At 38.2% G+C, this 22,545-nt stretch overlaps 1 long non-coding RNA gene across 2 annotated transcripts; it reads right to left on the bottom strand.

The window, feature by feature from the left end:
• Positions 1-439: 439 nt before the first annotated feature.
• Positions 440-19,974, bottom strand: LOC134762122 (uncharacterized). Of its 2 annotated transcripts, none has more exons than XR_010141786.1 (4): positions 19,874-19,974; positions 18,876-18,979; positions 18,180-18,287; positions 440-752 (listed from the first exon to the last, which is right to left on the bottom strand). It is a non-coding gene; the product is annotated as an uncharacterized LOC134762122 (long non-coding RNA). The 2 variants fall into 2 exon arrangements; XR_010141785.1 differs by lacking the exon at positions 440-752 and adding an exon at positions 13,530-14,107.
• Between the last annotated feature and the right edge of the window lie 2,571 nt (positions 19,975-22,545).

The following is a 22,545-nucleotide window of genomic DNA, read 5'->3' as shown; positions in this document are numbered from 1 at the left end:
AGGTTTTCATGGTGCAGTGAAAGAGCCAGGCTTATACCTGGAGACCATCACTTAGTACCTATAGATGATAGGAACAGAAATATGTGGGACATGGGTCTGCAAACTATGCCTGTACAGCATATCTGGCTTGTCCCCTATTTTTTGTATGCTTGTAAGCTGGGAATGGTTTTAAGATTTTAAAATGGTTACACTATATCTATGCAATATCCTCAATTGTGTTTCTTGGTTCATACAGCTGAAAATATTTACTGCCTGGCCTTTTAAAAAAACATTTGCTGATCCCTGATTCAGTATATTAATTTCATGGACTGTCCAATGTTCACAGCTAAAACAAACAAACAAAAAAATCAAAATAAAGATCAAGCACCAGCTTAGCTCAATCATTACCATTAAGGGAGAGGTTAACATTTTTTGCAGAAAATATTACCCATAGAAGGAATCCCAAAGAATGGTCAATTAGTGTTTTATTGCAGATTTAATTTGTATTTTAATAAATGCAGTATGTAATGTAAATATTTCAAAGCCTGGTAGCCATGATGGTTACACCTCTTCTGGCCCTTACTTCCCCATAGTTGATAGAAGCTGGGGTGAACACTTGACAAGTTATGTCAGTCAGATTCTTTTTCATGATGGATCAGGGAATAGGATTACAGTTAGCATCTGAATGTGGGTTGATTTTAGGTACAGTTAGATACGCTTGCTGTGTGAGTCAGCCATTTTAAGCATGTCCACAGAGATCAGAGAAAGTTGTCCTGCAAAGGAATAAGAATATGAGTAGAGAACAGAAGAGAATCAAGCAGAGAAACTGCTACCTGATTACAGACAGCTGTCTAGTTCTTAGTTTCAGGAATCTCTAGAGCTGCTTTCCAACATGGTAGTCACCTATGGCTACTAAGTCCTTGCAATGTGGCTAGTCCAGATTAAGTTGTCTGTACATGTAAAATATACATTAGATTTCAGAAACTTGGTGCAAAAAATAGTTTTAAAATTTCATCAATATTTTATATTTATTCCATGTTGAAATGACAATATTTTGGATATGTTGGGTTAAAATCAATTTAACTTTATTCCCTTTTACTTTTCTAAGTGGCTACTAGGAAATCTAGCCTTATTAATGTGTTTCCTATTAGGCTTCTATTAGACACTGGTGCTCTAGAGATTCAGCTACTTTGATTCTAAGAAATACTGATACCTATATATCGCACTCCTCTACTCTGTCTTATTTTTCTTTTGCTGAACCTAAATCAAGTTGATTTAAGTTAATGCAAAAAAAGACTCTTGATAAAACAATGAGCCCTTTCCACATGCCTAACTTATAGTATCTCATGCAATGGAAAAATTTTGCTCAATGTGACAATTTGCCAGAGCTAAAAACCTTACCCTTCAGACTTCTGGTTCTAAAATGGCAGTGTAGAAGCAAGCTGGCTTCATCCCTACCCCGAAGAAAATGAAAAACAAATATACAGTTCTGAGATTATCACCAGCAATATCCCAGAAGTCAAATATGGGAATGAGATAGTTTCTAGGGCCACAGAGAAGTGAAGCAACTCTGAGCAGATGGTAAGAGAATTGAAATTTCATATTTGTGGTGGCCCTTCTTCCAGTATGTCTGTCACAAAATGCACAGGACTCTTCCCTCTGACTCATGGTTTCTACACCGGAAAAAGTGAGATTGAGGTGGACAAGCAGCTTCCTACTATCTAGAATTCCCTGTCAGGGGACCAGTCCCTGCTTCAACCCAAAGGAAGGATTGAGACCGACTAAAGGGAGAAATATCCTTGAGCATAGCCAGAGACAAAGTGGGAGGTGGATGTATCACCCAGAGCCCTGGAAATTCTGCCCTGTAACTAGGCCATAGCCAAATCAGAGTGGCTCTTCGGCAGCACCATACTATAAGAGGTTTTATCCACAGTTAACCATGGACAGAAACCACTAGCCAGCCTTCCCACACTATCAAGATTTTCCCTTTGGGACCTCTCCCATTTAGGATGGGCAGCACTCTATTTACTAAAACTGAGGCCAATGTGGGTTTAAGGTGCCAGTGCCATCTAGTACTCAGAAGGAGGCAGCAACCTAGCAGAAAAAAAAGAAAAGAATAGGTAAATTACAAAGAATTTCTAGGCAATGATATTCAATAAAAAGTAAAACAAGCCAGATAGAGAAAACTAGAACAAATAACTAATCCTTTAATACAAAGAAACAGATATGGATCCCCAAAAATCAACAACAAACAGGGAACCATGATGTTCTCAAATGAACAAAGCAGGGAACCAGTAACTAGCTCTAATGAGACGGCAATATGTGGACTCTCTGACCAAGAGTTAAAAATGACAGTTTTAGAAAATTCAGTGATCTTCAAAATTACAAAGAAAACAATTCAGAAATTTATCAGAAAAATTTAACAAAGATATTAAAATAATTTAAAAAATCAAACAGAAATATTGGAACCGAGAAATGCATTTGCTGAACTTTAAAATTTGTTAGAGGACATCAACAGCAGGATGAATCAAGCAGAGGAAATAATCTGTGAGCTTGAAGATAGGCTACTTGAACATAAACATTCAGAACAGAAAAAAGAGTAAAAAGTAATGAAGGTCGCATGCAAGATAGTGAATTAATTCAAAGACCAAATCTAAGAATCTTGGTGTTCAAGAGGGAGTTAAGCAGGAGCAAGGGGTAGAAAGCTTATTCAAACAAATAATAACATAAAACTTTCTAAAATTTGAGAAAGAGACAAATATCCAGGTACAGGAATATCAGAGAACACCAAACAGATTCAAAACAAATAGGACAACACCAACATATATAACAAGCAAATTCTCAAAGGACAGGGACAAAGAGAGGATTCTAAAAGCAGCAGCACCAAAACAAAAGAAGCAAATAACATATAAAGGAGCTCCAATGATCAGGCAACAGCCTTCTCAACAGAAAATACAGAGGCTGGGAGGGAGTGAAACAGCATTTCAAAGTGCTCAAAGAAAAAACCTGGCATCTAAGAATAGTGTGTCCAACAAAGGTATCCAAATATAAAGGTGAGAGAAAGATTTTTCCAGACAAAACCTGGGAGAGTTCACTACCACCAGACTTGCCTTATAATAAATGCCAAAGGGAGTTCTTAAATCTAAAAGAAAAATTACTAACGTGCCAAAAGAAAACATTTGAAGGTACAAAACCTACACTAGTAAAATTAAGTACATGAGCAGATACACAAATATGTAATACCGTAATTGTGATGTGCAATCCACTCATAACTCTAGTATGAAGCCCAAAAGACAAATGTATCAAAGTAATAAAATTTACAGCAACCTGTTAAGAAATAGGTAATATAGGAATATGTACATTAAGACAAAATAAAGTCAAAATGTTTGTTTGCTTGGGGGTGATGGAGTTAAATTATAGAAGTATTTTTTAATGTTTACTTTGTGTCTATTCTTTATGATCTAAGTTGTCACCTTTCAAAAATAACTTATTATATTCATAAGAGGTGTTTTGTAAACCTCATGGTAACCACAGTGGAAAAAACCCTATAATAGATTAATTAAAAATAAAAAGTGCTGAGTTCTAGTGTGCTACCAGAGAAAATTGCTTAACCACAAAGGAAGACAGTGTCAAAGGAAAGAAGAAAGAAAAGGTTACAAACAACCAGAAAACAAACAACAAAATGGCAGTAGTAAATCTCTACTCATCAGTAACAAGGAATGTAAATGGACTGAATTCTCCAATTAAAAAGTCTATAGGAAACCCACTTTACCTATAAAGACACATAGAGACTGAAAGTGAAAGAGTTAAAAAAGATATTCCATGCAACTGGAAACCAAAAAAGAGCAGGAGTAGCTATACTTATATCAGATAAAATAGACTACAAATCAAACACTGTAAGAAGAGACAAGGTTACTATATAATGAAAAATAGGTCAATTCAGCAAAAGGATGTAACAATTATAAATATCTATGCACCCAACATCAGTGCCCTCAAGTACATAAAGCAAACTTTAATAGATGTAAAGAGAGAGATAGACTGAAATACAATAATGGTAGGGGACTTTAACTCCTCATGAGCAGTAATGGACAGATCATCCAGAAAGAAAACCAACAAAGAAATATTGTTGTTAATTACTTAGTAGACCAAATAGTCCTAACTGACATTTATAGAATGTTGCCTCCAACTGGTGCAGAATACACACTCTTTTCATCAGCAATTGGAACTTTCTCCAGAATAGACCATATCTTAGGCCACAGAACAAGTCTCAAGAAATTTGAAAGAGTAGAAATCATATAAAGTATTTTTTCTGACCACAATGGAATAAAATTAGAAATCAATAACAAGAGGAACCTCAAAAAATACACCAACACGGGAAACTTAAACAACATGCTCCTAAATGACCAAGTGGTCAATGAAGAAATTATAAAGGAAATCAATCAATTTCTTGAAACAAATAAAAATGGCAATACAACATATCAAATCTAAGGGCCCAGCAAAAGCACTACTAAGAGGGATGTTTATAGAAATAAACAGCTATATCAAAAAAGTAGAAAGACTTCAAATAACTTAAGGGTGTACCTCATGGAGGAAAAAAAAATTAGTAGAAGGAAGGAAATAATGAAGAACAAAGCAGAAACAAATGAAATTGAGACTAGAAAAACAATATGGAAGATGAACAAAACAAAAATTTGGCTTTTTGAAAAAAGAAACAAAATCAACAAACCTTTAGCTAGACTAACAAAAAAAAAAAAAGAACCAAATAAGTAAAATTAGAAATGAAAATAGAAATGAAACAACTGAGACCACAGAAATACAAAGAATCATTAGAGATCATTATTAACATAAATAAATGCCAACAAATTTGAAAACCTAGAATAAATAGATAAATTCCTGGACACATACAACCTACCAAGATGGAACCTTGAGAAATAGAAAATCTTAGCAAACCAATAATAAGTAATAAAATTGAAGCCATAATAAAAAGTCTCCCACCAAAGTAAAGCCTAGGACCTGATGGTTTCACTACTGAATTCTACCAAACATTTAAAGAAAAGCTAGTATTAGTCCTAATTAAACTCTTCAAAAAAACTGAAGAGGAAGGAATACTTCCAAACTTATTCTACAAGTCAGGCATTACTGTAGTTCCAAAACCAGACAAGAGCAGAACAGCAACAATAACAAACTACAGGTAAATATCACTGATGAACACAGATGCAAAAATCCCCAATAAAATACTAGCAGACTGAATTCCACAACACATTAAAGAAATTATTCACCGTGATTGATTAAGATTCATCCCCAGGATGCAAAAATAATTCAACATATGTAAATCAATAAATGTGATACATTACATTAACAGAACCAAGAACAAAAGATGTATAATTTCAATAGATGCTGAAAGAACATTTGATGATAAAATTCAACGGCCTTTTGTGATAACATTCTTTTATCAAACTGGGTATAAAAGGAACTGACCTCAACATAATAAAGACCATATATGACAAACTCATGGCTAACATTGTACTAACTGGGGAAAAATTTAATACCTTTCTTCTAAGATCTGGAACAAAACAAGGAAAGCCACTTTTGCTACTTTTGTTCCACATAATACTGGAAGTCCTAGCCTAAGTAATTAGTAAAGAGAAATAAACAAAGAAAATGTGGCTGGGCACGGTGACTCACGCCTGTAATCCCAGCACTTTGGGAGGCTGACCTGGGTGGATCACTTGAGGTCAGAAGTTTGAGACCAGCCTAACCAACATGGTGAAACCCTGTCTCTACTAAAAGCACAAAATTAGCCGAGTGTGGTGGTATATGCCTATGATCCCAGCTACTTGGGAGGCTGAGGCAGGAGAATCGCTTGAACCTGTGAGGCGGAGGTTGCAGTGAGCTGAGATCGCATTATTGCACTCCAGCCTGGGCAACAAGAGCAAAACTCCATCTCAAAAAAAAAAAAAAAAAAAAAAAAGAAAAAGAAAAATGCAAATTGGAAAGAAAAGTCAAATTAAGCTTGTTGACAGACAACATGATCTTATACTTCGAAAACCTAAAGATTCCATCAAATAGAACCAAGAAACAAATTCAGTAAATGTCCAGGATTAAAAATCAACGTACAAAAATTAGTAGCATTTATATATACACAACAAACAATCTGAAAATGAAATCAAGAAAGCAATCCCAGTTACAATATCTACGAAAAACATAAAATACTTAGCAATCAATCTGACCCAAGAAATTATAGATTTATACAAGGAAAACTATAAAACACTGATGAAAGAAATTGAAGAGGATACTACAAGCTGGAAAGACATTTCATGTTCATGAATTGGCAGAATCAATATTGTTAAAATGACAATTCTACCTAAAGCAATTTATAGAGTCAATGCAATACTTATCAAAATACTGATAATGTTCTTCATAGAAATAAAAAAAAATTCTAAAATTTATATGGAACCACAAAAGACCTCAAATAGCCAAAGTAATCCAGAGTAAAAAGAACAAAGCAGAAGGCATCACACTATCTGACTTCAAAGCATACTGTAAAGCTGTAGAAACTTAAATCAGCATAATACTGGCATAAAAACAGACACATAGGGAACCCAGATATAAATCTATGTATTTAGAGCCAACTCATTTTTGACAAAGTTTCCAAGAACATGCAGTGGGAAAACGACAGTGTCTTCAATAAATGGTACTGAGGAAACTAGATAACCATATGCAGAAGAATGAAACTAGGCTCCTATTTTTCATCATATACAAAAATCAAATCACAATATATGAACAACTTTGATCTAATACCTGAGATTTTGAAACTACTAGAAGAGAACTTTAGGGGACACTGTAGGACATTGGTCTAGGCAAATTTTTTTTGTGTGTGGGTAAGACTTCAAAAGCACAGGCAACTGAAGCAAAAATGACAAATGGGATTACAACATGCCAAAAAGCTTCTACACAGTGAAGAAAACAATCAACAAAGTGAAGAGGCAACACACAGACTGGGAGAAAATATTTGCAAACTATCTATCTGACTAGGGACTAATAACCAGCATATATAAGGAATTCAAACAGCACAATAGCAAAAAAAAAAAAAAAAAAAAAAAAAAGAGAATCTGATTTTAAAATGGAGAAAATATAGAAAATATCTGAGTAGATACCTGAGTAGGTATTTCTTAAAAGAAAACATGCACATGGCTAACCGGTCTATGAAACATCACTAATCATCAGGAAAATGCAAATTAAAACCACAGTGAAATATCTCACCCCAGATAAAATGGCTTTTATCAACAAAACAGGCATAACAGATGCTGGTGAGGATGTGGAGAAAGGGGAATCCTCCTACACTGTTGGTGGGAATGTAACTTAGTATAGCCACTATGGAAAAGTGTATGGAGCTTCTCCAAAAAAGTTAAAACATAACTACCATATGATCCAGCAATTCTGCTACTGGTTATATATCCAAAAGAAAGGAAATCAATATACAGAAAAGATATGTGCACTCTTATGTTTATTGCAGCACTGAATTTACAATAGCCAAAATATGGACTCAGTCTAAGTGGAACTGGAGGTCATTATGTTAAGTGAAATAAGCCAAACACAGACAGATGAATATCACATGGTTTCAATCATTTGTGGGAGCTAAAAATGTGGATCTCATGAAGATAGTGATTAGAATGATGGTAATCAGAGGCCAAGAAGGGTAGAGCGGGGAGGATGAAGAGAAGTTGATTAATGAGTACAATATACAGTTTGATAGAAGAAATTAAGACCTAGTGTTTGATAGATAGTAGGCTGACTACAGTTTAGGATAATCTATTGTATATTTCAGAATAGATAGCAAATGTTTCTAGCATAAAGAAAAGACACATATTTAAGGTGATGGATATCCCAATTACACTGATTTAATCTTTACTAATTGTGTGAATATATTACATTATCACATGCACCCCCAAATATGTACATCTATTATGTATCAATAAAAAATAAAAACATTAAAAAGAACATACATATTATTCCTTAATACAGCATTAAATAATATTAAAAGCTACCATTTATTGGACATTTACATTGTATCACTAAGGCTGTTACGTGATTTGCCCAAGGTGACATTGCTAATAAGTGAGGGTGTTGGTTTGATATAAATCCTCTGCTCTTGAACTTTAGATTCTCTCAGTCATGAATTGATGGCATTTGTGCCAGAGATAGGGTTGTGATATGATTTGTGTTGACTTGGTTTGCATATGTAAAGCAAATAGTGGGCATCAAGGGTCGTGAAAGTCCCTAGGGGAACTAAGGGAAGTGAAAGACTGGCTGGAAAAAAAAAAAAAGAAAAAAAGGAAACCACTCTTTCCCTCTTCCCTACTGTGTGCTCAGGTAACATGTCAGAAACATAGGTAGAATATCAAGTCCCTGCTGTTTCTGCTGTGTCACTCCTGGGAAAACTAGACTTTCTGCAATCTCTGCAGGATGTATTGGAGTAATCTAGCTCATCAGGAGGCCCAGAGGGATTGCAATACTTTGGGAATGAATGTGCACTAAGTCAGAGGGGGAGCGGGGAGCTTCTGTGAGCTGCAGGAGACAGATTCCTTTTGGTTAAAGGATGGCCTCACAATCTTCTGCTTCCTGGCTGCAGCCTCTGCTGCTGCATTCACATTAGCATGAGCTCCCGAGATTATCTCTTCTCAGAGCTTGGAACAGAACCCTGTTCTCCAGGAAAAGTTAATTCACATCATATGGGGGAACAAATTACTCCCAGATAGTGTATTATTTTCTTTGTCTTTTCATAAGATCAGACTCAATAATAAAAATCTTAATAATGATGATGATAATGACACTATAGAAATGCAAAGTCTTTGGATTGTTATTCTTTCACAAAACCATTTAAGAATCCTAATTTTACTGCATACTTATATTGGCCAGGCAATTGTTTAGTTTTCCTTCATCATATTCTTTTGTCACTGATGTATTGAGTTTCCAGATGCTTATTGTACTCTGTGACTAATTATCTATTGGAACAATTATATTAACTACCTTATCACTTGAAAAATAGTTTTAAAAGTTTAAAAAGTAAAAGAAGAGTGATAAGATTATACTGAGTGGCATTTCCAAATTTTTTGGAAACGCATATTGAAATCATTAGAGAATAAAATGAATGTATTATACACAAAAAAGAAACAAATGTAGTGAACTCACCTAACTTGGTATTGTATAAAAAGTTCTATAAAAGACACAAACAACTCTTATGTCAATTTTTTAAGTCCAACTTATAATAATGACATTAAAATGAGGGGAGAAGAAAACTACCTGAAACCAGGACAAAATTTGTAGAAAATGCCTCTAGAGCCTTCCACAAATGTGTTATATCTGCCTTGCACACACATTAGCAGAATACAATCGAAGAAAATCCTCAGCAACCCTAAGGAATGCCATTTTATTCTCTGGTGCAGACTTGTTCTTCCAGAAACCATCCACCACTTTCTTTGGATTGTTCATAGTCTACTTTCTCTGGAGAAACACAAGACAGGTTTCTGGTTCATAATGGCTCATACATTTCCCCTCCAATTTTGCAGCCAGAACCCGTGTATATAGGGTTTGCAGCCAGAACCCTAAGTGGGATCAGCCTTCTGAATTCCAAATGAACTTTTCATGGGTCCAAAGTGCAGTTTGCAAATATTCTCTTCTTCCATATATCTGCATTCTTTCTAAGGCAGGTGTGAGGTAGGTGAGTTTAATCACTTTGTAGTGTGTAAGGGATTAAAGGTTTATAGGTTTTTCTTGGGCTGCAGTTCCACAGTCCCCTGTTTTCTTCTCCTTCTCTTCTCCCTCCCCCATTGCCTCTGCTTCTCCCACCCCCCGCCCACTCCAGGGCCTTTGGGGTAACTCTGTTGCTTTCTGGTATGATTTTCTTCTGGCAAATGAGTTAAAGTGTTAGTGGAGACTGGCTCTGTATTTCCTCTCTTAAAAGTAAAATCAAACTGCAAAATCAGCCCACAGGAAGAAGTAATTTCAAAAGCCATGGCTCACATTCCACAAGCCTCTTGAGCTCTCTCATCTCCCCCCTCAGCAATGCACCTCTAGGGCCCATCGAAGTGAGGCTTTCCAAAAGGCCCCAGTGAAAGTGGCAAGCAGCTCCTGAGTTGTTTTCCTGTCAGAAACAAGGGGTTCTCGTCACTTGTCATGGCTGCATAGCCACTTTCAGAGTCTATTTGGAAGCTTTTGGCCTGTACTGCCAAGAGAACGCTGAACTGTTGGTGTGGCTGGACAGTGAAATGGTGACTTGGTGAGAGAAAAAGTCCGGGAATTTAATTGTACTCATCTCTCTTCTCTTTACAAAAAAGAGAAGATTTTCTAGTTTTAAGTTTCAGTACATATCAATAAAGTTGAGAACTGTGGGTAATACAAAGAAAACATTTTCTTTGTGTGTTTTTTTGTTTGTTTTTGTTTTGTCTCCATCAGTGTATGCTGGGTGTGGCTAGAGCCTTGGAGACTCCATTGCCTCTCCTGTCCTTCATGTCTCTGCTGACTTGTAACAAGGAGTATCATTTTCAGACTGAGATACAAGGAGTATGTTTCATACTGTGTTACAAGGAGTATGATTTTCAGACTGATTCAGAAAATTCAGAAAGCAAGGTTTTGAGCTACATTCTTTGTAACAACATGTTACAAGGGGTATGATAGATAAGTGTCGTGTGATTGAGAGATTCCCAGATTGTTAAAACAATCTCCTATGAGCTTTAGGTATATTAGATTAAGGGAATAATACATGGAAGTTCTGAAATAGAAAATAGAACAAGCTATGCATTGCAGTGTGTGCATGTGTGTGTTTGTATAAGACAGCAGATACCATACGTTGTGATTCTAAGATGCTTTTTTTTCCCAATTTTAAAACTTCAGATATTGGGATATATCATACAGTCACTGTGCTCTGAAAGAACGGTGCCAGAATAATCAGCAGTGGTTTTTTTTCCTTTCGTAGGGTCACACAAAATATTGAGTGAGTCTTTTAATTGATCAGAGTAGAAAGTCACGGGAGAGGGTGAGAGTAATGGAGAGGGTGGCACAGCTGGGGCTTAGAGAGAAGCCCGCATCGCCAAGTCAATCCTAAGCCAAAAGAACAAAGCTGGAGGCATCACACTACCTGACTTCAAACTATACTACAAGGCTACAGTAACCAAAACAGCATGGTACTGGTACCAAAACAGAGATATAGATCAATGGAACAGAACAGAGCCGTCAGAAATAATGCCACGTATCTACAAGTATCTGATCTTTGACAAACCTGACAAAAACAAGAAATGGGGAAAGGATTCCCTATTTAATAAATGGTGCTGGGAAAACTGGCTAGCCATATGTAGAAAGCTGAAACTGGATCCCTTCCTTACACCTTATACAAAAATCAATTCAAGATGGATTAAAGACTTAAATGTTAGACCTAAAACCATAAAAACCCTAGAAGAAAACCTAGGTATTACCATTCAGGACATAGGCATGGGCAAGGACTTCATGTCTAAAACACCAAAAGCAATGGCAACAAAAGCCAAAATTGACAAATGGGATCTAATTAAACTCAAGAGATTCTGCACAGCAAGAGAAACTACCATCAGAGTGAACAGGCAACCTACAAAATGGGAGAAAATTTTCGCAACTTACTCATCTGACAAAGGGCTAATATCCAGAATCTACAATGAACTCCAACAAATTTACAAGAAAAAAACAAACAACCCCATCAAAAAGTGGGCGAAGGACATGAACAGACACTTCTCAAAAGAAGACATTTATGCAGCCAAAAAACACATGAAAAAATGCTCACCTTCACTGGCCATCAGAGAAATGCAAATCAAAACCACAATGAGATACCATCTCACACCAGTTAGAATGGCAATCATTCAAAAGTCAGGAAACAACAGGTGCTGGAGAGGATGTGGAGAAATAGGAACACTTTTACACTGTTGGTGGGACTGTAAACTAGTTCAACCCTTGTGGAAGTCAGTGTGGCGATTCCTCAGGGATCTAAAACTAGAAATTCCATTCGACCCAGCCATCCCATTACTGGGTATATACCCAAAGGACTATAAATCATGCTGCTATAAAGACACATGCACACGTATGTTTATTGCCGCATTATTCACAATAGCAAAGACTTGGAACCAACCCAAATGTCCAACAGTGATAGACTGGATTAAGAAAATGTGGCACATATACACCATGGAATACTATGCAGCCATCAAAAATGATGAGTTCACGTCCTTTGTAGGGACATGGATGAAATTGGAAATCATCATTCTCAGTAAACTATCGCAAGAACAAAAAACCAAACACCGCATATTCTCACTCATAGGTGGGAATTGAACAATGAGAACACATGGACACAGGAAGGGGAACATCACACTCTGGGGACTGTTGTGGGGTGGGGGGAGGGGGGAGGGATAGCATTAGGAGATATACCTAATGCTAGATGACGAGTTGGTGGGTGCAGCGCACCAGCATGGCACATGTATACATATGTAACTTACCTGCACATTGCGCACATGTACCATAAAACCTAAAGTATAATAATAATAATAATAATAATAATGATAATAAAAGAAAAAGAAAAAAAAAAAAAAAAAGAAGAAGACCTATAAAGGAGAAATTCTTGTTAACCTGAGGCTTCTGGCACTTTGCTACTCGGTTGCTAAATCTGATCTACCCTCACACTATGGCAGATAAGGTTACTGTCACACGCACAATTTTCTCTCCCCTTTAGTAATAATGTAAGGTTGTTCCAGGGAAGTGACAACCCAAGAGGAGACCATCCTTCCGAGTGTCATCCTCCGTGGCCTCCTTGCATTCAGAGATAACCATGTGATTGATTCTTTTTTTTTCTTTTTTTGTCTTAGAGTGTAAACAGAAGTGATGAGTATCTAGAAAATAGTTTTTAAGTAATATTTCTTTTCCACACTCTTCTGTCTCCTTTTATCTGTTGGATGCAAACAATAATAATGAAACCTTGGGGGATCAGAGAGCCAAGGGGTGTGAACCTCCTAGCTGTCCATAACACCAAGTCAAAACGAGCTGCCCACCAATAACATGAGTGATAAATAAACTTCTATCGTATTTAAGACATTATATATATTTTTGAATCCATTTGTTACAGTTGATATTACCCTTACTCATCTATTCACATTACTTTAAGATATCAAATGCAAGGCAGGAAATTAAAAGTTGGATGTTCTAGAATCTGAGGAGAGGGCTTAATTTTTTAAAAAATATCCAGCCAAAAGAAAGGAAAAAGGAATATTTAGGAGGTCCAGATATATCTAAAAGCACTTCAAAAGCAATTCTAAAGTAGAAAAGAAGAGAATTTATTTGAGTCCCCATGGCTTATATATTGAATAATCAGTGAAAGTTAGAGAGGATAGTTTCAGCTTAATTTAATAAACGCACTCTAATTAATTACTATATTCCAAGTGGCCTTGCCAAATAGCACTCCCTGGCACTAATTTTGAATGAACATCTAAGGACATTCATGCTTTAGACAGAGGGAAGAAAAGATGATGTCTAAGGCAGCATTCCTCTCTGAGTGTTTATTATGTATGTATAAGTAGCATTTTGATGTGGTGGAAGGGGTGTTAAATGTTATGCAGTCTTGATGACAAAGACTAAAATCTTCTATGTGGAAATATTCCGCTAGACAAGTAAAGGGAATGAATAGCTTCATATTTTCTTGACTAAGTGGGTAAATTTCAAAGTCAGGAAAATGTCATAGGATTCTTCAGGTGTTGCTTCGCCAGCCAGAAACCTCTGTGGCTGGTCGTGCCTCAGCGGCTGGTGGTGCCTCTGCGGCTGGTGGTGCCTCTGCTTGAGTCTTGCTCGCACCCACTGGGTTTGTTTTACCCACTTGGCCCAGCAGGCTGTTTTTGGCTCATGCCACTGGCCGGGATCCCATGCCTGCCAAGGGTGAGCCAGGCACGGAGTGGTGAGGGGTGTGTGAGTGAGTGAGCACAGGTCTGGCCTCTGTGCACAATCAGGCATGCTGGCTGCTGAGGTGGGGCAGGCAGCTCCAAGTGCTGGCACAGGCACTGGCTCCAATCAAGGCTGTGACTGGACCAGATGTATCTCAAGCAGCTTCCACTGCAGGCACCAGCATCTGGATGAGGGCAACACAGTGATGCCTGAAAGTTTGGAGATGCCAGGAACTGCAGAGCCCCAAAAAGGATGTTACAAGTCACAACATGTCACAGCCCTGGCTCAGGGAGCCTCAAGGTCTGGGTTCCCAGAAGGGCCACAGCTCTTTTCTCCTTCTTGTTCTTCTTGTTGTCTGCAGCCTGGCCAGCCGGGGGAGGGTGGGGGGGGAGTGGCGGGCAGGGACCATGTGTGGAGGGGCATGTTTCAACCCCTTTGTGTTGCAGCTCTTTCAGTTTCACCATCCTGCTCTGGCCCATGGCTCCTGGGCTGGCCTGGCCCTGCTGCTGCTTTTTGTCACATGGGGCAGCCATCTGTTACCGGCAAAGGGTGGAAGGTCTATATTGTTAAGCTCTGGCTTGGGGAATCCCAAGGTCTGGGCCCCTAGAAGGCTCACTGACATGGTTTAGCTGTGTGTCCTCACCCAAATCTCATCTTGTAGCTCCCATAATTCCCACTTGTTGTGTGAGGGACCTGGTGGGAGATGATTGAATTATGGGGGCGGGTCTTTCCTGTGCTATTCTCATGATAGTGAATGGGTCTCACGAGATCTTATGGTTTTAAAAACAGGAGTTGCCCTGCACAAGCTCTCTCTTTGCCTGCTGCCATCCATGTAAGATATGACTGGCTTCTCCTTGGCTTCCTCCATGATTGTGAGGCCCCCCCAGCCACGTGAAACTCTAAGTCCAATAAACCTCTTTCTTTTGTAAATTGCCCAGTCTTGGGTATGTCTTTATCAGCAGAATCAAAATGGACTAGTACAGTAACCACTCTTCACTTCTGCAGTCTACCTACAGCTCAGCAAGTCAGGCAGGAACATGTTACAACTCCTTTTGCTCCTGCCATTTGGTGGGTCTTGAGTTCTTGTCCCACATCCCAGAAAAATGAGGTTAAGCAGATAACTGGAGGGTGAGCAAGGCAGAGAAGAGCTTTATTGAGTGACCAAACATCTCCCAGTGGAGAGAAGACCTGAAGTGGGTAGCTCCTATCCACAGGCAGGTAGTCCCAACCATTGTCTGAATCTGGCTGAGTTGAGTTTTTATGGGCTCAGAATGGAGGAAGTGCATGCTGATTAGTCTGAGTGGGCCCAGAGAAAGCACCACTCTATTGGCTGAAAAGCATCAAGAAAGTTATCACTCCAGGTTGAAGACTTCACCTGGAAAGGGCAGCCCAGCCCCCAGGCTTCAGGATGTCCCTGGCTGGAAGGTTGGATTTTGCTGGGGACCTGTACATTCCCACCTAGGAACTTCTCTGCCTCCCACCACCATCAACATGCCGTCCACAGTGCCCAGGCTATGCTGAGGAGTGCCTGCAGGCCCAGAGCCACCTTCAGGCCTTTCCACCCCTGGCCACATCCTCACTCTCGTGCTAGTTGGTGCTCAAAGTTTTAGCCTTAGAAGCAGTTTCCAGAGGGAGCAGAGGCAATGGGGAGGCTGGCATATCAGTGCTGCCCCAAACACATGCACACCTGGTCAGGTCACGACAGTGCCCAGGCTTGGTTATCGGGACATGTCCACAACTTTGCTCCACTGTTAGGCGGGGGCTGGAAGAGGCCAGGGATTGGAAGCAAGCATTTCCAAGCCTGGGGGGACAGGGTGATGTCCAGGCCCCTGAGAGTACAGGGAGGCCTGGGTCTGGAGCCACGGCTGGGTGGCTGCAGTCACCCCTGGAAGCACAGGCTTCTGCCACCCCCAACTCGGTAGGGTGCGGGGCTCCTGCCGGGATCACCTATTTCCAGCCCCTGTTGGCTCTACAGAGTGCGCAGCCCTGGCTGCACCTCCCCCACTGCTTATGGTGTCCTTGCAGTGGCCACTCCAGACAGACCACCATGGCCATTAAAAAGATAATGAAGAGTTATTGTGAATAGGAAATAATTTAGTCAATAAACATTTAATAAGCACTTAGGATCTAGATGACACCATCTTATGCAAGTACAGGGCATGGCTCCCATTCTCAAGGACATTATGATCTATTGGGGAAGACAGGGTTTGTTCACTTTTGAATATTTATTATTATCCATTGTAAGATCACCAGGGCAAGTGGAACATACCAAGGAGACAGCATACCAGAAGGAAATAGCCCCTATTTGTAGTCAGAAGAACAAAATTCAAGGTTTGTTTCTGCCTCTGACTGGTTATGAGGTCTTTAGTAACTTATTAATATTTTGATACTCAATTTTATTTTTATAATAACATAATGCATATTTATATTTCAAAATTTGGAAACATTCACAGCTTTATAACATTGAGTGAACATTAACCATTACTTCCAAACTCAGAGAGTGACTTAATAATTTTCGATGGTCTCTTCCAAAAAGTATTTGGCATGTATAAAAATAGACTATTTTATTATCTACAGATTTGAAGTTACAAGTATTCTTACCCCAAAGATAAAGCTTATATGGCAGACACATGTGAAGGTAAGGGTGATTATAGATAGAGATCACAGAGAGGATTCCTAAGCAGATAATCCTGAACCTTCAAGCAGTGACAAGGGAAATACACTTGGTGGAGAGAAGAGGAGGCAGTGCCTTGACTTTTTATATTTTAAAAAATGAAAAGATGAAAGGATGAATAAACCTTTCAAAGCATTCTAAAAATTCAGAAAGAGAAGGAGGAGGAAAATCCCAACCCAACATTTCGTGTCTTTTTCTACCTCATACCATTTAACCCCCACAATAGTTCCGTAAGTGTGATTACTGTGTTATTGTCCCATTTTACAGATAAAAATATGAAGAAACAGAGCTCATATAACTTGTATGTCCTGGAGGCTGAATTTGAAACTACTTTGTGTGAATCCCAAACCCTTGTTTTTCCCTCCAACATGACTCATAGAAATACCCTAGAACAGAGGGAAGTGTCTTCTGCTAACTGCCAAAATAGATTAATCATTAATAAAAGAAAAGGGTGTAAGGAAATTAATGAACAATTTCTTTCTGTTACAAGCCTCTCTTTTACAAGCATTTGCTTAGCAAATTGTGTATTTTGGCATTGGGTTGAAATGCTTAATTACCTTTCCATTCTCTCCTCCCACTTAAATAAGAGTTAAGGGGAAGGCAGGAAAAAAGTTTAATCAGGCAAAGGAAGCAACTGGTACCTTCTTAACATTAAAGGAGCTATTTCCTTCTGTACTTGGAAGAGGAAAATGTAGCTAGTGGGGCTGTCTGGGACCTCTGTGTCTGAGGGAATCACTTATTTTCTCCTCACTGGGAAATGTATGTAGGGAGGCAGATAATTCCTTCTCATAAATTGATTGTAACTAAGGTTGTCAGAGCTGGCAAATAAAAATTCGACAACATAGATGAATATGGAAGATGTTATGCTAAATATGAGTATGCCTCATGTAAGTGAGATATTTGGTCTTCTGTGACTGGCTTAATAGCTACAGTGAGCTATAATTGTACCATTGCAATCATGGTGAAATATCTAAAATAGTTCAACCAGGCCAGGTGTGGTGGCTCATGCCTATAATCCCAGTGCTTTGGGAGGCTGAGCCAGGAGGATCACTTGAGGCCAGGGGTTTAGCATCAGCCTGAGCAACATAGTAAGACCCTATCTCTACCAAAAAAAAAAAAAAAAAAAATTGGCATGATCGTTATGCCTGTAGCCCCAGCTACTTGAAAGGTTGAGGCAGAAGGATCACCTGAGCCCAGGAGTTTGAGGCTGCAGTGAGCCATGATTGCACCATTGTATGCCAGCCTGGGTGACAAAGTGAGACCTTGTCTCACTTTCAAAAAATAAAAATAAATAAATAAATAAAATAGTCCAATTCACAGAAACAGAGTATAATGATGGTTGCCAGAGCCTGGGAGAGAGGGGGATGGGGAGTTGTTCAATAGGTTTGAAGCTTCAGTTTTTTAAGATGAACAAGTTCTAGAGATCTACTCTACAATATAGTGCCCTTAGTTGACAATTCAGTATTGTACATGTAAAAATTTAATAGCATCTCATGGTAAGTGTTTTTACCACAAAATTCAAAATAACAAAAAAAAGTGGGGGAAAGAAGAAACTTTTAGTGGTGATGGATATATGTATTACCTTGATTTTGGTGATGGTTTCACAGATGTATGTGTATCTCCAAACTCATCAAATTGTACAAGTTGAATGTGTCCAGTTATTTGGCATATCAATTATACCTCAATAAAGCTGTTTAAAAAAGAATATGGAGGGTCTAATTATATTTGAATTTCAGATAAACAATGAATTTTTTTAGTATAACCCAAATTTTTAGTATATGTGCCAAATTATACTAAGTGATTATTTATTGTTTATCTGAAAATCAGTTTAACGTGAAGCCTTATATTTTATCTGGCAACCCTAATTGTAACTGATAGCCATTCATCATGGCTAGCTACTGCTAAAAGTCAAAGGAAAAAACAAAGGGTGAAAAACCTCAAAATCTAAATGCTGCCCAGGCCTCACATTTATCTCTGCTGGAATGTGAACTGGAAGCATGACCTAAAACTCTATCCACAGGCTCATCTCAATTTCTGGCTAGTTGATTTTCTGGGCTGTTCAGCCCAAGCGTCCTAATTTAAAGTGCTTTCTGTGGTTATAGTTGGAGGAAATAATTGTGCTTATAATTCAGTGTAAATAATAAAAGCAGTCCCTTAATTGTGCTCTCTGAAATAAATTTGCAGTTTCTATCTCTGTATATTTTATGTTTATTCATAATTTATTACTACCGTATTGATAATGTAGGAGTTAGCAGATTAGATGACAGAATAGTTGTACTTATCTCTGAGATGATGAAAACAAAACATCTTGTTAATCAATTATCCTGCTAGACACTTAGCCAGATTCTCTCCTAAGAGAATCTCTCCAGATCCATGTCATTACTGAAAGAGAAAGTAAAAACAAACAAACCAAAAAAGGGCTTGTTATACATGGACTCACTCCCAATTTGTGGTTCTCTCAAGGTAACAGCCATTTGCAGTGAATGAAGTTTCAGGACTTACTCTTTCAACCTGCTTCTGCTCACTGCTATATTACTGAAGTACTGAGCAGTGAGTAAATGTGTTAACCAAATATTTGCAGAGTCAGTTTCATTCTTTTTATTCAATTACACATCATCTTAAAGAGGATGGATTTTGCAAAACTTTAGGTATATCTGGAATGCCATCTGGGAAAATAAGTAGTCTTGAGGCTACAGAATTTGTAGGCTTCCACACTGAAAACTTAGGCTATGAAAGGTTTCAGAAATTCTTTTACAATTATGGTTTCTAATTAGCTCACATTATTTATATTACTTGGTCCCCAACCAAATGGCCACACCTAGAGGAAGGTTCAAATGGGCCAAATTTTATTTAATTGAGTTTAAATAAGATAAACAATATCGAATTAACGACTTAATCACTCTTTACAGTTTACAAATGATTTCATTTTGAGATTATCATGTTTAATCTTTTGTGTTATCTCCAACCCTCCTCCCTGCTATTGTTACATATAAAAAAGGGTGAGATTCTGCTGGGCTAAGGTCACACAATGAACACATTGCTCCAGGCACCACACTTAAATAACTTTATGTAACAACAACAACAACAACAACAATGAATACTATAATGGTGCAAATAATAGTAAAATGATCCAGTAACAATTAACAAGCAGTTACTCAGGCAGGAGAATAGGGTCCAGAGGTAGGGAACCTAAGGCTGATTCACGCTGAATTCCTAGAACTGAATCAAAAGGAAAACCCCACCTCTCCACACCCAAGTAACAAAACGATCAGTTACCTTTGCACCTGGTTGCAGATGAAAAATGGAAGGTACCTCTGATTGGTCCCCTCCTGCAACCAATCAGACTGGTCAAGGGCCAGTTCTTCTTGTGTGACTTTGTAACTTCACTTCAGCCTCTGATTGGTTGTCTCCCACAACCAATATGATGTGGTGGGCCACTCCTTCCTTTATATAGAGTGTAATCAAGTACCCAGTGGGAAACCTCTAAAGGGTATTTAAGCCCCAGAAAATTCTGTAACTAGCTCTCTTGAGCCACTTGCTCAGTCCCACTCCTACTCTGTGGAGTGTACTTTTGTTTCAATAATTCTATGCTTTTATTGTTTCATTCTTTCATTTTTTTGTGCATTTTGTTCAATTCTTTGTTCAAAACGCCAAGAACCTGGACGACTCATAGTCAAGACCCTCCACTGGTAACATTACTCTATGCTTGGCCCTGTTCTAAGGACTGGAGTGTGTATGGTTATTCACAGAAGCAGAAACATGCTCAGAGATGTGAAAAAATTTTCTCACATTTTCAGAGCTGGAAAGAAGTGGAACCTGGATTTAAACACAGGCAACTCTAGAGCCTCAAGTTCCACTATGATCATTATTAGAACATTAAAACGTCCAACACAAAGAAATGATACGTTTGAGGTGATGGATATGTTAATTACTCTGATTTGATCATTATACAATGTATACACATACTGAAATATCACACTGTAGTCTATAAATGTGCATAATTATTAAGTGTCAACTAAAAGTAATAATAAAAGAGAAAAAAAGACATGTACCATCAGGTTTCCAGATCCTATCTCAGAGTCCTATCCGAGAATGCCAGACCACCTTCTAACTGAAACCAGTACCCTTCACTATCCTAAAGCCCATCATTTGAGCAAGGTGAGCAAGGTATTTATTGGCATTTGTTAAATTTGCCTTTTCTGATAGCTAAAGATACTCTGTTTGTGGCGGATTTGTTTTTTTTTTCCTGCTTGTGATTTGCACCCTAATTTTGCTTGTGGTTCTTGAGGTATGCAAGTTTTTTTTTTTTGTTTTTTGTTTTTTAAATGTAGCTAAAAAAACAAAACATTTGGTAGGAAAAAATACCTTTTCCATGCCATAACAGTGTTTGTTTGGTAAAACAGTTTCCAGAAACATTTCCCTATATCCTCATGCCTTCCTTTAACAGATATTTGCCCAGGGCCCTGTGAGACTCTGGGGACACAGAGATGAATGGCTTCTCTAGGAGGAAGCATGCTGGAGCTGGGGAGTTGATGAGGAAGCAAATCATTTCAGTGCAGCCCAGGGACACTGTAGTGAACTATGAGGGCACCCAGAGGACAGAGCCAACTCTCTGGAGGAACTTGGGTGAGTCAGGAACTGAGGGATGATTAGGGAAGGCTTATAGAGGAGGTGACATGAGCCGGGGTGGAATAAAGGAACAAACAGGTAAGTGAGGGTAAGGGTGTTTCACGCTAAGGGAGCAACTAGTGTAAGGCATCAACTTAGGACACAACATGGTACATTTACAATATCACAAGTAAGTGTAACCTGGATCTAGGGCTAGGGCTGTGATGTAGAGATAAATGTGTGGGATGAGTCACTGCGCAGGCAGTGGCTTCTTAGGATACAGCAACGTTTTAAGTAGGCAAATGACGTGCTTATATTTGTATTTTGGAAAAAGTATCACCTAAGTATTCAGGAAGGTAAAACTAAAGAAAGAAACCCACTTTTTTGTGTGTTTAGACTCAGTTAACTTTAGATATTATTCCTCCTTAATTTAAAATGATAGGGATGTCATTAAAAGTCCTGACCTAAGGATGATTCTTTTTGTTTGCTTGTTTGTTTTTTGTTTTTTGTTTAGGGAAGTTGCCTGGTTTTTCTGAGGTCCTCCTAATTTCCTTTTACTGATTTTTTTTCTAACCTTTATTGAACACTTATTATTTGTTAGGTATTGTGTTGGTGAACATTGTAGTTATCTTTATTTTATAGGAAAAAGGAGTTGAGATTTAGAGAGGTTAAATTATTTGCTTGAAGGCACACAGTTATTTAGTGATAAAGTTGAGTTTTAAACTGTAAGATTGTAGAGTTTGCTCTTTATGCTATTTTTAAACTACATTATCCTGATGCTGCCTGTGGATAAGAACTTGCCTTGCATTTTAATTACACTCTGGAGGCCAGGGGAGCACCCACTTTTAAAAATAATTTGCTTGTAGTTACTACTTGACCATACTTTATATATGAAACAGAAGCTACCCTCTGTGTTTTAATGATGATTTTAAAGATAGTCAATCTTTTCTTTCCAGGTGCTAGCCAAGGTTGAGCTTCCAGCATTGACCCTATGTCAACAAAGTTGAAAAATATGGAATATAACGCAGATTTCACAGCTGCAAATGTCCTTGGGAACAGTTAGTCCAGTGTTTTCCAAAGTGAACTCTAAGGTTCCATCACTGTGGGATCTTAACAAGTGTTAAGTGATAAAAGTTTTCTGTGGCCAAATAATGAGGGAAACATTGGATTAAACATAGTTGACAGCTTTTCCTCCTTTTTGGGATTTCATAGAGAATTTAGTATATAGCAGATCTTTGAATAACATCATTTTATTCAACATTGTTTTGCTATAAAAAAAAAAATAGATTCCCAGCCAGGGCTATTATGTGGAGTTAGCAAGTTATCCTCACATCTGTGTG

This window comes from Pongo abelii, chromosome 9 (assembly GCF_028885655.2).
Source record: "Pongo abelii isolate AG06213 chromosome 9, NHGRI_mPonAbe1-v2.0_pri, whole genome shotgun sequence".
In the NCBI taxonomy this organism is placed as follows: Eukaryota; Metazoa; Chordata; class Mammalia; order Primates; family Hominidae; genus Pongo; species Pongo abelii.
The sequence above is the reverse complement of the archived record's forward strand: the minus strand, read 5'-3'. Positions and strand labels throughout refer to the sequence as shown.